Below are 15,664 nucleotides of genomic sequence, written 5' to 3'. Positions count from 1 at the left end.
ATTAAGAAAGAAAATAAACACTAAAGCTCTTTAGATGCAACCATCAATGGTATTTGGAAAGTCTTCATATTGTACATAAAGACAAGACTATAAGAATGATAAATATTATATATATAATATAATATCACATGATAATATAATAAAATATAATACGGACACACATACATATTCCAAATAGTTTAAAGCCTGAAATATTAGCTTTAATTCTAAAGCTAATTTTTTAAAAAAGAAAAAAAGCTTCATGGTCTCAACGATGGCAACAGTTTCTTAAACAAGATGCCAAAAGAACGAACTATGTGAAAAAAAATGACAGATTCAACTTCATCAAAATTAAAGATTTCGGTTCAATAAAGAATACCACCAACAAACTGAAAAAAAAAAAAAATCTTCCAACAAGCAGAAGTCCAGGATCAAACAGCTTCACAGGTGAATTCTATCAAGCATTAAGAGAAGAGCTAACACCCATCCTTCTCAAACTCTTCCAAAAATTTGCAGAGGAAGGAACACTCCCAAACTCATTCTATGAGGCCACCATCACCCTGTTACCAAAACCAGACAAAGATACCACAAAAAAAGAAACATACAGATGAATATCACTCATAAATACAGCTGCAAAAATCCTCAACAAAATACTAGCAAACAGAGTCCAACAACACGTTAAAAGGTTCATATACCATGATCAAGTGGGATTTATCCCAGGGAAGCAAGGATTCTTCAATATACGCAAATCAATCAATGTGATACACCATATTAACAAATTGAAGAATAAAAACCATATGATCATCTCAATAGATGCAGAAAAAGCTTTTGACATAATTCAACACTGATTTATGATAAAAACTCCCCAGAGAGTGGGCATAGAGGGAACCTACCTCAACATAATAAAGGCCATATATGACAAACACACAGCAAACGTCATTCTTAATGGTGAAAAACTGAAAGCGTTTCCTCTAAGATCAGGAACAAGACAAGGATGACCACTCTCACCACTATTATTCACCATAGTTTTGGAAGTCCGAGCCACGGCAATCAGAGAGGAAAAAGATATAAAAGGAATACAAATTGGAAAAGAGGAAGTAAAACTTTCACTGTTTGCAAATGACATGACACTATACGTAGAGAATCCTAAAGATGCTACCAAAAACCACTAGTGCTAATCAATGAATATGGTAAAGTTGCAGGATACAAAATTAATGTACAGAAATTTCTTGCATTCCTATACACTAATGATGAAAAATCTGAAAGAGAAATTAAGGAAACACTCCCATTTACCATTGCAACAAAAAGAATAAAATACCTAGGAATATACCTACCTAGGGAAACAAAACACCTGTATGCAGAAAACTATAAGACACTGATGAAAGAAATTAAAGATGATACAATGAAATTAAAAATTCTCTAGAAGGAATCAAAGCAGAATAACTGAGGCAGAAGAACGGATAAGTGACCTGGAAGATAAAATAGTGGAAATAACTACTGCAGAGCAGAATAAAGAAAAAAGAATGAAAAGAACTGAGGACAGTCTCAGAGACTTCTGGGACAACATTAAACGCACCAACATTCAAATTATACGGGACCCAGAAGAAGAAGAGAAAAAAAAAAGGGGACTGAGAAAATATTTGAAGAGATTATAGTTGAAAACTTCCCTAATATGGGACAGGATATAGTTACTCAAGTCCAGGAAGTGCAGAGAGTCCCATACAGGATAAACCCAAAGAGAAACATGCCGAGACACATATTAATCAAACTGTCAAAAATTAAATACAAAGAAAAAATATTAAAAGCAGCAAGGGAAAAACAACAAATAACACAAGGGAATCCTGATATTTCAGCAGAAACTCTGCAAGCCAGAAGGGAGTGGCAGGACATATTTAAAGTGATGAAAGGGAAAAACCTACAACCAAGATTACTCTACCCAGCAAGGATCTCATTCAGATTCGACAGAGAACTTAAAACATTTAAAGACAAGCAAGAGCTGAGAGAATTCAGCACCACCAAACCAGCTATACAACAAATGCTAAAGGAACTTCTCTAGGCAGGAAACACAAGAGAAGGAAAAGATCTACAATAACAAATGCAAAACAATTAAGAAAATGGTAACAGGAACATACATATCGATAATTACCTTAAATGTAAATGGATTAAATGCTCCAACCAAAAGACATACACTGGCTGAATGGACACAAAAACAAGACCCGTATATATGCTGTCAACAAGAGACCCACCTCAGACCTAGGGACACATACAGACTGAAACTGAGGGGATGGAAAAACATATTCCATGCAAATGGAAATCAAAAGAAACCTGGACTAGCAATTCTCATACAGACAAAATAGACTTTAAAACAAAGACTATTAGAAGACACAAAGAAGGACACTACATAATGATCAAGGGATCAATCCAAGAAGGAGATATAACAACAGTAAATATTTATGCACCCAACATAGGAGCACCTCAATACATAAGGCAAATACTAACAGCCATAAAAGGGGAAATTGACAGTAACACAATCACAGTAGGGGACCTTAACACCCCACTTTCACCAATGGACAGATCATCCAAAATGAAAATATATAAGGAAACACAAGCTTTAAATGATACATTAAACAAAATGGACTTAATTGATATTTATAGGACATTCCATCCAAAAACAACAGAATACACTTTTTTCTCAAGTACTCATGGAATATTCTCCAGGATAGATTATACCTTGGGTCACAAATAAAGTCTTGGTAAATTTAAGAAAATTGAAATCATATCAAGTATCTTTTCCGACCACAGTGCTATGAGACTAAATATCAGTTACAGGAAAAAATCTGTAAAAATAAAAACACATGGCGGCTAAACAATACACTACTTAATAACCAAGAGATCCAAGAGGAAATCAAAAAATACCTAGAAACAAATGACAAAGAAAACACCATGACCCAAAACCTACGGGATGCGCAAAAGCAGTTCTAAGCGGGAAGTTTATAGCAATACAATCCTACCTTAAGAAACAAGAAACATCTCAAATAAGCAACCTAACCTTACACCTAAAGCAATTAGACAAAGAACAACAAAAAAAACCCCTCAAAGTTAGCAGAAGGAAGGAAATCATAAAGCTCAGATCACAAATAAGTGAAAAAGAAAATAAGGAAACAATAGCAAAGATCAATAAAACTAAAAGCTGGTTCTTTGAAAAGATAAACAAAATTGATAAACCATTAGCCAGACTCATCAAGAAAAAAAAGGGAGAAGACCCGAATCAACAGAATTAGAAATGGAAAAGGAGAAGTAACAACTGACACTGCAGAAACTCAAAGGATCATGAGAGATTACTACAAGCAACTCTATGCCAATAAAATGGACAACCTGGAAGAAATGGATAATTTCTTAGAAAAGCACCACCTTCAGGGACTGAACCAGGAAGAAATAGAAAATATAAACAGATCAATCACAAGCACTGAAAATGAAACTGTGATTAAAAATCTTCCAAAAAACAAAAGCCCAGGACTAGATGGCTTCACAGGGGAATTCTATCAAACATTTAGAGAAGAGTTAACACCTATCCTTCTTAAACTCTTCCAAAGTATAGCAGAGGGAGGAGCAATCCCAAACTAATTCGACAAAACCACCATCACCCTGATACAAAACCAGACAAAGATGTCACAAAGAAAGAAAACTACAGGCCAATATCACTGATAAACATAGACGCAAAAAACCTCAACAAAATACTAAGATCAGAATCCAAGAGCACATTAAAAGGATCATACACCATGATCAACTATGGTTTATCACAGGAATGCAAGGATTCTTCACTATATGCAAATCAATCAATGTGATACACCATATTAACAAACTGAAGAATAAAAACCATATGATCATCTCAATAGATGCAGAGAAAGCATTCCACAAAACTCAACACCCATTTATGATAAAAACGCTACAGAAAGTACACATAAAGGGAACTTACCTCAACATAATAAAGGCCATATATGACAAACCCACAGACAACATCATCCTCAATGGTGAAAAACTAAAACCATTTCCACTAAGATCAGGAACAAGATAAGGTTGCTCATTCCCACGACTATTATTCAACATAGTTTTGGAAGTTTTAGCCACAGCAATCAGAGAAGAAAAAGAAATAAAAGGAATCCAAATCGGAAAAGAAGACGTAAAGCTGTCACTGTTTGCAGATGATAAGCTAGTATACATAGAGAATCCTAAAGATGCTACCAGAAAACTACTAGAGCTAATCAATGAATTTGGTAAAGTAGCAGGATCAAAATTAATGCACATAAAACTCTTGCATTCCCATACACTAATGATGAAAAATCTGAAAGTGAAATTAAGGAAACACTCCCATTTACCATTGAAACAAAAAAAAATAAAATACCGAGGAATAAACCTACTTAGGGAGACAAAAGATCTGTATGCAGAAAACTATAAGACACTGTGGAAAGAAATTAAAGATGATACCAACAGATAGAGAGATATATCATGTTCTTGGATTCGAGGAATCAATATTGTGAAAATGACTATACTACCCAAAGCAATCTACAGATTCAATACAATCCCTATCAAATTACCAATGGCATTTTTACAGAACTAGAACAAAAAATCTTAAAATTTGTATGGAGACACAAAAGAGCCCGAATACCAAAAGCAATCTTGAGAAAGAAAAACAGAGCTGGAGGAATCAGAGTCCCTGACTTTAGACTATACTACAAAGCTATAGTAATCAAGACAGTATGGTACTGGCACAAAAACAGAAATATAGATCAATGGAACTGGATAGGAAGCCCAGAAATAAACCCACACACATATAGTCACCTTATTTTTGATAAAGGAGGCAAGAATATACAATGGAGAAAAGACAGCCTCTTCAATAAGTGGTGCTGGGAAAACTGGACAGCTACATGTAAAAGAATGAAATTAGAACACTCCCTGACACCATATACAAAAATAAACTCAAAATGGAATACAGACCTAAATGTAAGGCCAGACACCATAAGACTCTTAAAGGAAAACTTAGGCAGAGCACTCAATGACATAAATCACAGCAAGATCCTTTTTGACCCACCTCCTAGAGAAATGGAAATAAAAACAAAAATTAGCAAATGGGACCTAATGAAACTTAAAAGCTTTTGCACAGCAAAGGAAACCATAAACAAGACTAAAAGCAACCATGAGAATGGGAGTGAATATTTGCAAATGAAGCAACTGACAAAGGGTTAATCTCCAACATTTACAAGCAGCTCATGCAGCTCAAGATCAAAAAAACAAACAATCCAATCCAAAAATGGGCAGAGGACCTAAATAGACATTTGTCCAAAGAAGATATACAGATTGCCAATAAACACATGAAAGAATGCTCAACATCATTAATCATTAGAGAAATGCAAATCAAAACTACAATGAGATATCATATCACACCAGTCAGAATGGCCATCATCAAAAAATCTACAAACAATAAATGCTAGAGAGGCTGTGGAGAAAAGGGAACACTCTTGCACTGTTGGCGGGAATGTAAACTGATACAGACACTACGGAGAACAGTATGGAGGTTTCTTCAAAAACTAAAAATAGAACCACCATACTACCCAGCAAGCCCACTACTGGGCATATACCCTGAGAAAACCATAATTCAAAAAGAGTCATGTACCACAATGTTCACTGCAGCTCTATTTACAATAGCCAGGGCATGGAAGCAACCCAACTGTCCATCCACGGATGAATGGATAAAGAAGATGTGGCACATATATACAATGGACTATTACTGAGCCATTAAAAGAAACAAAACTGAGGTATTTGTAGTGAGGTAGATGGACCTAGAGTCTGTCATACAGAGTGAAGAAAGTCAGAAAGAGAAAAACAAATACCTCATGCTAACACATATATATGGAATCTAAAAAAAAAAAAAAAGGTCATGAAAAACCTAGGGACAGGACAGGAATAAAGATGCAGACCTACTAGAGAATGGACTTGAGGACATGGGGAGGGGGAAGGGTAAGCTGACACAGAGTGAGAGTGGCATGGACATATATACACTACCAAATGTAAAACCTGTAGCTAGTTGGAAGCAACCGCATAGCACAGGGAGATCAGCTCAGTGCTTTGTGACCACCTAGAGGGGTGGAATAGGAAGGGTGGGAGGGAGAGAGATGCAAGAGGGAAGAGATATGGGGATATATGTATATATATATAGGTGATTCACTTTGTTATAAAGCAGAAACTAACACACCATTGTAAAGCAATTATACTCCAATAAAGATGTTAAAAAAATAATAAAAACAGAAGATGACAGAAACAGATGGAGAGATATACCATGCTTTTGGATTGGAAGAGTCAATATTGTGAAAATGACTGTACTACCCAAAGCAATCTACAGATTCAATGTAATCCCTATCCAATTACCAAGGGCATTTTTTTACAGAACTAGAACAAAAAAATCTTAAAATTTGCATGTAGACAGAAAGACTCCAAATAGCCAAAGCAGCCTTGAGGGGAAAAAAAACGGAGGTGGAGGAACCAGAGTCCCTGACTTCAGATTATACTACAAAGCTACAGTAATCAAGACAGTATGGTACTGGCACAAAAACAGAAATATAGATCAATGGAACAGGATAGAAAGTCCAGAGATAAACCCACACACATATGGTCACCTTATCTTTGATAAAGGAGGCAAGAATATACAATGGAGAAAAGACAGCCTCTTCAATAAGTGGTGCTGGGAAAACTGGACAGCTACATGTAGAAGAATGAAGTTTGAACCCTCCCTAACACCATACACTAAAATAAACTCAAAATGGATTAGAGACCTAAATGTAAGACCAGACACTATAAAACTCTTAGAGGAATACATAGGAAGAACACTCTTTGACATAAATCACAGCAAGATCTTTTTTGACCTACCTCCTAGAGAAATGGAAATAAAAACAAGAATAAACAAAGGGGACCTAATGAAACTTCAAAGCTTTTGCACAGCAAAGTAAACCATAAACAAGACCAAAAGACAACCCTCAGAATGGGAGAAAATATTTTCAAATGAATCAACAGACAAAGGATTAATCTCCAAAATATATAAACAGCTCATGCAGCTCAATATTAAAAAAACAAACAACCCAATCCAAAAATGGGCAGAAGACCTAAATAGAAATTTCTCCAAAGAAGACATATAGATGACCAAAAAGCACATGAAAAGCTGCTCCACATCACTATTAGAGAAATGCAAATCAAACCTACAATGAGGTATCACCTGACACCAGTTAGAATGGGCATCATCAGAAAATCTACAAACAACAAATGCTGGAGAGGGTGTGGAGAAAAGGGAACCCTCTTGCACTGTTGGTGGGAATGTAAATTGATACAGCCACTATGGAGAACAGTATGGAGGTTATTTAAAAAACTAAAAATAGAATTACCATATGACCCAGCAATCCCACTACTGGGCATATAGCCAGAGAAAACCATAATTCAAAAAGACACATGCACCCCAATGTTCATTGCACCACTATTTACAATAGCCAGGTCATGGAAGCAACCTAAATGCCCATTGACAGACAAGTGGATAAAGAAGTTGTGGGGGCCTCGGGAAGATGGCGGAAGAGTAAGACGCGGAGATCACCTTCCTTCCCACAGATACAGTAGAAATACATCTACATGTGGAACTGCTCCTACAGAACACCCACTGAACGCTGGCAGAAAACGTCCGACCTCCAAAAAGGCAAGAAACTCCCCCCGTACTTGGGTAGGGCAAAAGAAAAAAGAAATAACAGAGACAAAAGAATAGGGACGGCACCTGCACCAGTGGGAGGGAGCCGTGAAGGAGGAAAGATTTCCACGCACTAGGAATCCCTTCGCGGGCAGAGACTGCGGGTGGCAGAGGGGGGAAGCTTCGGAGCCACGGAGGAGAGCGCAGCCACAGGGGTGCGGAGGGCAAAGCGGAGAGGTTCCCGCACGGAGGAGCAGTGCCGACCAGCACTCTCCAGCCCGAGAGGCTTGTCTGCTCACCCGCCGGAGCGGGCGGGGCTGGGAGCTGAGGCTAGGGCTTCGGTCGGATCGCAGGGAGAGGACTGGGGTTGGCGGCGTGAAAACAGCCTGAAGGGGTTAGTGCACCACAGCTAGCCGAGAGGGAGTCCGGGAAAAAGTCAGCAGCTGCCGAAGAGGCAAGAGACTTTTTCTTCCCTCTTTGTTTCCTGGTGCGCGAGGAGAGGGGATTCAGAGCACCGCCTAAACGAACTTCAGAGACGGGCGCGAGCCGCAGCTACCAGCGCGGATCCCACAGCAACAGGGGCGCAGAGGGAAAAACGGAGAGATTCCCGCACAGAGGATCGGCGCCGAGCAGCACTCAGCAACCCGAGAGGCTTGTCTGCTCCCCCGCCGGGGCGGGCGGGGCTGGGAGCTGAGGCTCGGCTTTGGTCCGATCGCAGGGAGAGGACTGAGGCTGGCGGCGTGAACACAGCCTGAAGGGATTAGCGCACAACAGCTGGCTGGGAGGGAGACCGGGAAAAATTCTGCAGCTGCCGAAGAGGCAAGAGACTTTTTCTTGCCTCTTTGTTTCGCGGCGCCCAAGGAGAGGGGATTCAGAGCGCCGCCTAAACGAACTCCAGAGAAGGGCGCGAGCCGTGGCGATCAGCGCAGACCCCACAGCAACAGGGGCGCAGAGGAGAAAACGGAGAGACTCCCGCACAGAGGCTCGGCGCCGAGCAGCACTCACCAGCCCGAGAGGCTTGGCTGCTCGGCGGGCGGGGCTGGGAGCTGAGGCTCGGGCTTCGGTCGGATCGCAGGGAGAGGACTGGCGCTGGCGGCGTGAACACAGCCTGAAGGGGTTAGCGCACCACAGCTGGCTGGGAGGGAGACCAGGAAAAGGTCTGCAGCTGCCGAAGAGGCAAGAGACTTTTTCTTGCCTCTTTGTTTCGCTGAGCGCAAGGAGAGGGGATTCAGAGTGCCGCCTAAACGAACTCCAGAGAAAGGCGCGAGCCGCGGCGATCAGCAGGGACCCCAGAGACGGGCGTGAGACGCTGGGGCTGCTGCTGCCGCCTCCAAAAAGCCTGTGTGTGAGCACAGGTCACTCTCCACATCGCCCCTCCTGGGAGCCTGTGCAGCCCGCCACTGCCAGGGTCCCGTGATCGGGGGACAAGTTCCCCGGGAGAACGCACTGCCCGCCTCAGGCTGGTGCAACGTCACGACGGCCTCGGCCGCCGCAGGCTCGCCCCGCCTCCTCTGTACACCTCCCTCCCCGCGGCCTGAGTGAGCCAGAGCCCCCGAAGCAGCTGCTCCTTTAACCCCGTCCTGTGTGGGCGGGGAATAGACGCCCTCAGGCGACCTACACGCAGAGGCGGGTCCAAATCCAAAGCTGAACCCCAGGAGCTGTGCGAACAGGGAAGATAAGGGGAAATCTCTCCCAGCAGCCTTAGAAGCAGCAGATTAAAACTCCACAAACAACTTGATGTGCCTGCATCTGTTGAATACCTGAATAGACAACGAATCATCCCAAATTCAGGAGGTGGACTTTGGCAGCAGGATATATTAATTTTTCCCCTTTTCCTTTTATTTGTGAGTGTATATGTATATACTTCTGGGTGCGATTTTGTCTGTATAGCTTTGCTTTACAATAGCTTTATTTTACTTCACTGTATTATAGCCTCTTTCTTTCTTTCTTTCTTTCTATTTTTTCTCCCTTTTACTCTGAGCCGTGTGGACGAAAGGCTCTTGGTGCTCCAGCCAGGCATCAGGGCCGTGCCTCTGAGGTGGGAGAGCCAACTTCAGGACACTGGTCCACAAGAGACCTCCCAGCTCCACGTAATACCAAACGGCAAAAATCTCTCAGAGATCTCCATCTCAACATCAAGACCCAGCTTCACTCAACGACCAGCAAGCTACAGTGCTGGACACCCTATGCCAAACAACTAGCAAGACAGGAACACAGCCCCATCCATTAGCAGAGAGGCTGCCTAAAATCATAATAAGGCCACAGACACCCCAAAATACACCACCAGACGTGGACGTGCCCACCAGAAAGACAAGATCCAACCTCATCCACCAGAGCTCAGGCACTAGTTCCCTCCACCAGGAAGCCTACACAACCCACTGAACCAACCTTAGCCACTGGGGACAGATACCAAAAACAACAGGAACTACGAACCTGCAGCCTGTGAAAAGGAGACCCCAAACACAGTAAGATAAGCAAAATGAGACAACAGAAAAACACACAGCAGATGAAGGAGCAGGGTCAGAACATACCAGACTTAACAAATGAAGAGGAAATAGGTAGTCTACCTGAAAAAGAATTCAGAATAATGATAGTAAGGATGATCCAAAATCTTGGAAATAGAATAGACAAAATGCAAGAAACATTTAACAAGGACGTAGAAGAACTAAAGAGGAACCAAGCAATATGAAAACCACAATAAATGAAATTAAAAATACGCTAGATGGGATCAATAGCAGAATAACTGAGGCAGAAGAAAGGATAAGTGACCTGGAAGATAAAATGGTGGAAATAACTACTGCAGAGCAGGATAAAGAAAAAAGAATGAAAAGAACTGAGGACAGTCTCAGAGACCTCTGGGACAACATTAAACGCACCAACATTCGAATTATAGGGGTCCCAGAAGAAGAAGAGAAAAAGAAAGGGACTGAGAAGATATTTGAAGAGATTATAGTTGAAAACTTCCCTAATATGGGAAAGGAAATAGTTAATCAAGTCCTGGAAGCACAGAGAGTCCCATACAGGATAAACCCAAGGAGAAACACACCAAGACACATTAATCAAACTGTCAAAAATTAATTTAAGGAAAACATATTAAAGGCAGCAAGGGAAAAAAAACAAATAACACACAAGGGAATCCCCATAAGGTTAACATCTGATCTTTCAGCAGAAACTCTGCAAGCCAGAAGGGAGTGGCAGGATATACTTAAAGTGATGAAGGAGAAAAACCTACAACCAAGATTACACTACCCAGCAAGGATCTCATTCAGATTCGATGGAGAAATTAAAACCTTTACAGACAAGCAAAAGCTGAGAGAGTTCAGCACCACCAAACCAGCTTTACAACAAATGCTAAAGGAACTTCTCTAGGCAAGAAACACAAGAGAAGGAAAACACCTACAATAACAAACCCAAAACATTTAAGAAAATGGGAATAGGAACATACATATCGATAATTACCTTGAATGTAAATGGATTAAATGCTCCCACCAAAAGACACAGGCTGGCTGAATGGATACAAAAACAAGACCCATATATATGCTGTCTACAAGAGACCCACTTCAGACCTAGAGACACATATAGACTGAAAGTGAGGGGATGGAAAAAGATATTCCATGCAAATGGAAATCAAAAGAAAGCTGGAGTAGCAATTCTCATATCAGACAAAATAGACTTTAAAATAAAGACTATTACAAGAGACAAAGAAGGACACTATATAATGATCAAGGGATCGATCCAAGAGGAAGGTATAACAATTGTAAATATTTATGCACCCAACATAGGAGTTCTTCAATACATAAGGCAAATGCTAACAGCCAAAAAAGGGGAAATCGACAGTAACACAATCATAGTAGGGGACTTTAACACCCCACTCTCACCAATGGACAGATCATCCAAAATGAAAATAAATAAGGAAACACAAGCTTTAAATGATACATTGAACAAGATGGACTTAATTGATATTTATAGGACATTCCACCCAAAAACAACAGAATACTCATTTTTCTCAAGTGCTCATGGAACATTCTCCAGGATAGATCATATCTTGGGTCACAAATCAAGCCTTGGTAAATTTAAGAAAATTGAAATCGTATCAAGTATCTTTTCCGACCACAATGCTATGAGACTAGATATCAATTACAGGAAAAGATCTGTAAAAAATACAAACACATGGAGGCTACACAATACATTACTTAATAACGAAGTGATCACTGAAGAAATCAAAGGGGAAATCAAAAAATACCTAGAAACAAATGACAATGGAGATACGACGACCCAAAACCTATGGGACGCAGCAAAAGCAGTGCTAAGAGGGAAGTTTATAGCAATACAAGCCTACCTCAAGAAACAGGAAACATCTCGAATAAACAACCTAACCTTGCACCTAAAGCAATTAGAGAAAGAAGAACAAAAAAACCCCAAAGCCAGCAGAAGGAAAGAAATTATAAAGATCAGGTCAGAAATAAATGAAAAAGAAATGAAGGAAACAATAGCAAAAATCAATGAAACTAAAAGCTGGTTCTTTGAGAAGATAAACAAAATTGATAAACCATTAGCCAGACTCATCAAGAGAAAAAGGGAGAAGACTCAGATCAATAGAATTAGAAATGAAAAAGGAGAAGTAACCACTGACACTGCAGAAATACAAAAGATCATGAGAGATTACTACAAGCAACTCTATGCCAATAAAATGGACAACCTGGAAGAAATGGACAGATTCTTAGAAATGCACAAACTGCCGAGACTGAACCAGGAAGAAATAGAAAATATGAACAGACCAATCACAAGCACTGAAATTGAAACTGTGATTAAAAACCTTCCAACAAACAAAAGCCCAGGACCAGATGGCTTCACAGGTGAATTCTATCAAACATTTAGAGAAGAGCTAACACCTATCCTTCTCAAACTTTTCCAAAATATTGCAGAGGGAGGAACACTCCCAAACTCATTCTACGAGGCCACCATCACCCTGATACCAAAACCAGACAAAGATGTCACAAAGAAAGAAAACTACAGGCCAATATCACTGATGAACATAGATGCAAAAATCCTCAACAAAATACTAGCAAACAGAATCCAACAGCACATTAAAAGGATCATACACCATGATCAAGTGGGGTTTATCCCAGGAATGCAAGGATTCTTCAATATACGCAAATCAATCAACGTGATACATCATATTAACAAATTGAAGGAGAAAAACCATATGATCATCTCAATAGATGCAGAGAAAGCTTTTGACAAAATTCAACACCCATTTATGATAAAAGCCCTGCAGAAAGTAGGCATAGAGGGAACTTTCCTCAACATAATAAAGGCCATATATGACAAAGCCACAGCCAACATTGTCCTCAATGGTGAAAAACTGAAACCATTTCCACTAAGATCAGGAACAAGACAAGGTTGACCACTCTCACCACTATTATTCAACATAGTTTTGGAAGTGTTAGCCACAGCAATCAGAGAAGACAAAGAAATAAAAGGAATCCAAATCGGAAAAGAAGAAGTAAAGCTGTCACTATTTGCAGATGACATGATACTATACATAGAGAATCCTAAAGATGCTACCAGAAAACTCCTAGAGCTAATCAATGAATTTGGTAAAGTAGCAGGATACAAAATTAATGCACAGAAATCTCTTGCATTTCTATACACTAATGACGAAAAATCTGAAAGTGAAATTAAGAAAACACTCCCATTTACCATTGCAACAAAAAGAATAAAATATCTAGGAATAAACCTACCTAAGGAGACAAAAGACCTGTATGCAGAAAATTATAAGACAGTGATGAAAGAAATTAAAGATGATACAAATAGACGGAGAGATATATACCATGTTCCTAGATTGGAAGAATCAACATTGTGAAAATGACTCTACTACCCAAAGCAATCTACAGATTCAATGCAATCCCTATCAAACTACCACTGGCATTTTTCACAGAACTAGAACAAAAAATTTCACAATGTGTATGGAAACACAAAAGACCCCGAATAGCCAAAGCAATCTTGAGAACGAAAAATGGAGCTGGGGGAATCAGGCTCCCTGACTTCAGACTATATTACAAAGCTTCAGTAATCAAGACAGTTTGGTACTGGCACAAAAACAGAAATATAGATCAATGGAACAGGATAGAAAGCCCAGAGATAAACCCACACACATATGGGCACCTTATTTTTGATAAAGGAGGCAAGCATATACAGTGGAGAAAAGACAGCCTCTTCAATAAGTGGTGCTGGGAAAATTGGACAGGTACATGTAAAAGTATGAAATTAGAACACTCCCTGACACCATGCACAAAAATAAACTCAAAATGGATTAAAGACCTAAGTGTAAGGGCAGACACTATCAAACTCTTAGAGGAAAACATAGGCAGAACACTCTATGACATACATCACAGCAAGATTCTTTTTGACACAGTTCCCAGAGAAATGGAAATAAGAACACAAATAAACAAATGGGACCTAATGAAATTTAAAAGCTTTTGCACAGCAAAGGAAACCATAAACAAGACCAAAAGACAACCATCAGAATGGGAGAAAATATTTGCAAATGAAGCAACTGACAAAGGATTAATCTCCAAGATTTACAAGCAGCTCATGCAGCTCAATAACAAAAAAACGAACAACCCAATCCAAAAATGGGCCGAAGACCTAAATAGACAGTTCTCCAAAGAAGATATACAGATGGCCTACAGACACATGAAAGAATGCTCAACATCATTAATCATTAGAGAAATGCAAATCAAAACTACAATGAGATATCATCTCACACCGGTCAGAATGGCCATCATCAAAAAATCTAGAAACAATAAATGCTGGAGAGGTTGTGGAGGAAAGGGAACACTCTTGCACTGTTGGTGGGAATGTAGATTGATACAGCCACTATGGAGAACAGTATGGAGGTTCCTTAAAAAACTACAAATAGAACTACCATACGACCCAGCAATCCCACTACTGGGTATATACCCTGAGAAAACCATAGGTCAAAAAGAGTCATGTACCAAAATGTTCATTGCAGCTCTATTTACAATAGCCAGGACATGGAAGCAATCTAAATGTCCATCGACAGATGAATGGATAAAGAAGATGTGGCACATATATACAATGGAATATTACTCAGCCATAAAAAGAAATGAAATGGAGGTATTTGTAATGAGGTGGATGGAGTTAGAGTCTGTCACACAGAGTGAAGTAAGTCAGAAAGAGAAAAACAAATACAGTATGCTAACACATATATACGGAATCTAAGGGAAAAAAAAAATTAAAAAAAGGCCATGAAGAACCTAGTGGCAAGACGGGAATAAAGACACAGACCTACTAGAGAATGGACTTGAGGATATGGGGAGGGGGTGGGGTGAGATGTGACAGGGTAAGAGAGTGTCATGGACATATATACACTACGAAATGTAAAATAGATAACTAGTGGGAAGCAGCCGCATAGCACAGGGAGATCAGCTCGGTGCTTCGTGACCACCTAGAGGGATGGGATGGGGAGGGTGGGAGGGAGGGAGATGCAAGAGGGAAGAGAAATGGGAACATATTGTATATGTATAACTGATTCACTTTGTTATAAAGCAGAAGCTAACACACCATTGTAAGGCAATTATACTTCAATAAAGATGTTTAAAAAAAAGAAAAAAAAAAGAAGTTGTGGTACATATATACAATGGAATATTACTCAGCCATAAAAAGGAACGAAATTGCGTCATTTGTAGAGACGTGGATGAATCTAGAGACTGTCATATAGAGTGAAGTCAGAAAGAGAAAAACAAATATCATATATTAATGCATACATGTGGAACCTAGAAAAATGGTTCAGATGAACCGGTTTGCAGGGCAGAAATAGAGACTGATGTAGAGAACAAACGTATGGACACCAAGGGGGGAAGCGGGGGTGGGGGGGGGGATGAATTGGGAGATTGGGATTGACATCTATACACTGATATGTATAAAATGGATAACTAA

This window comes from Balaenoptera physalus, assembly GCF_965194825.1.
Source record: "Balaenoptera physalus genome assembly, chromosome: 7".
In the NCBI taxonomy this organism is placed as follows: Eukaryota; Metazoa; Chordata; class Mammalia; order Artiodactyla; family Balaenopteridae; genus Balaenoptera; species Balaenoptera physalus.
Note: the sequence above shows the minus strand (reverse complement) of the source record.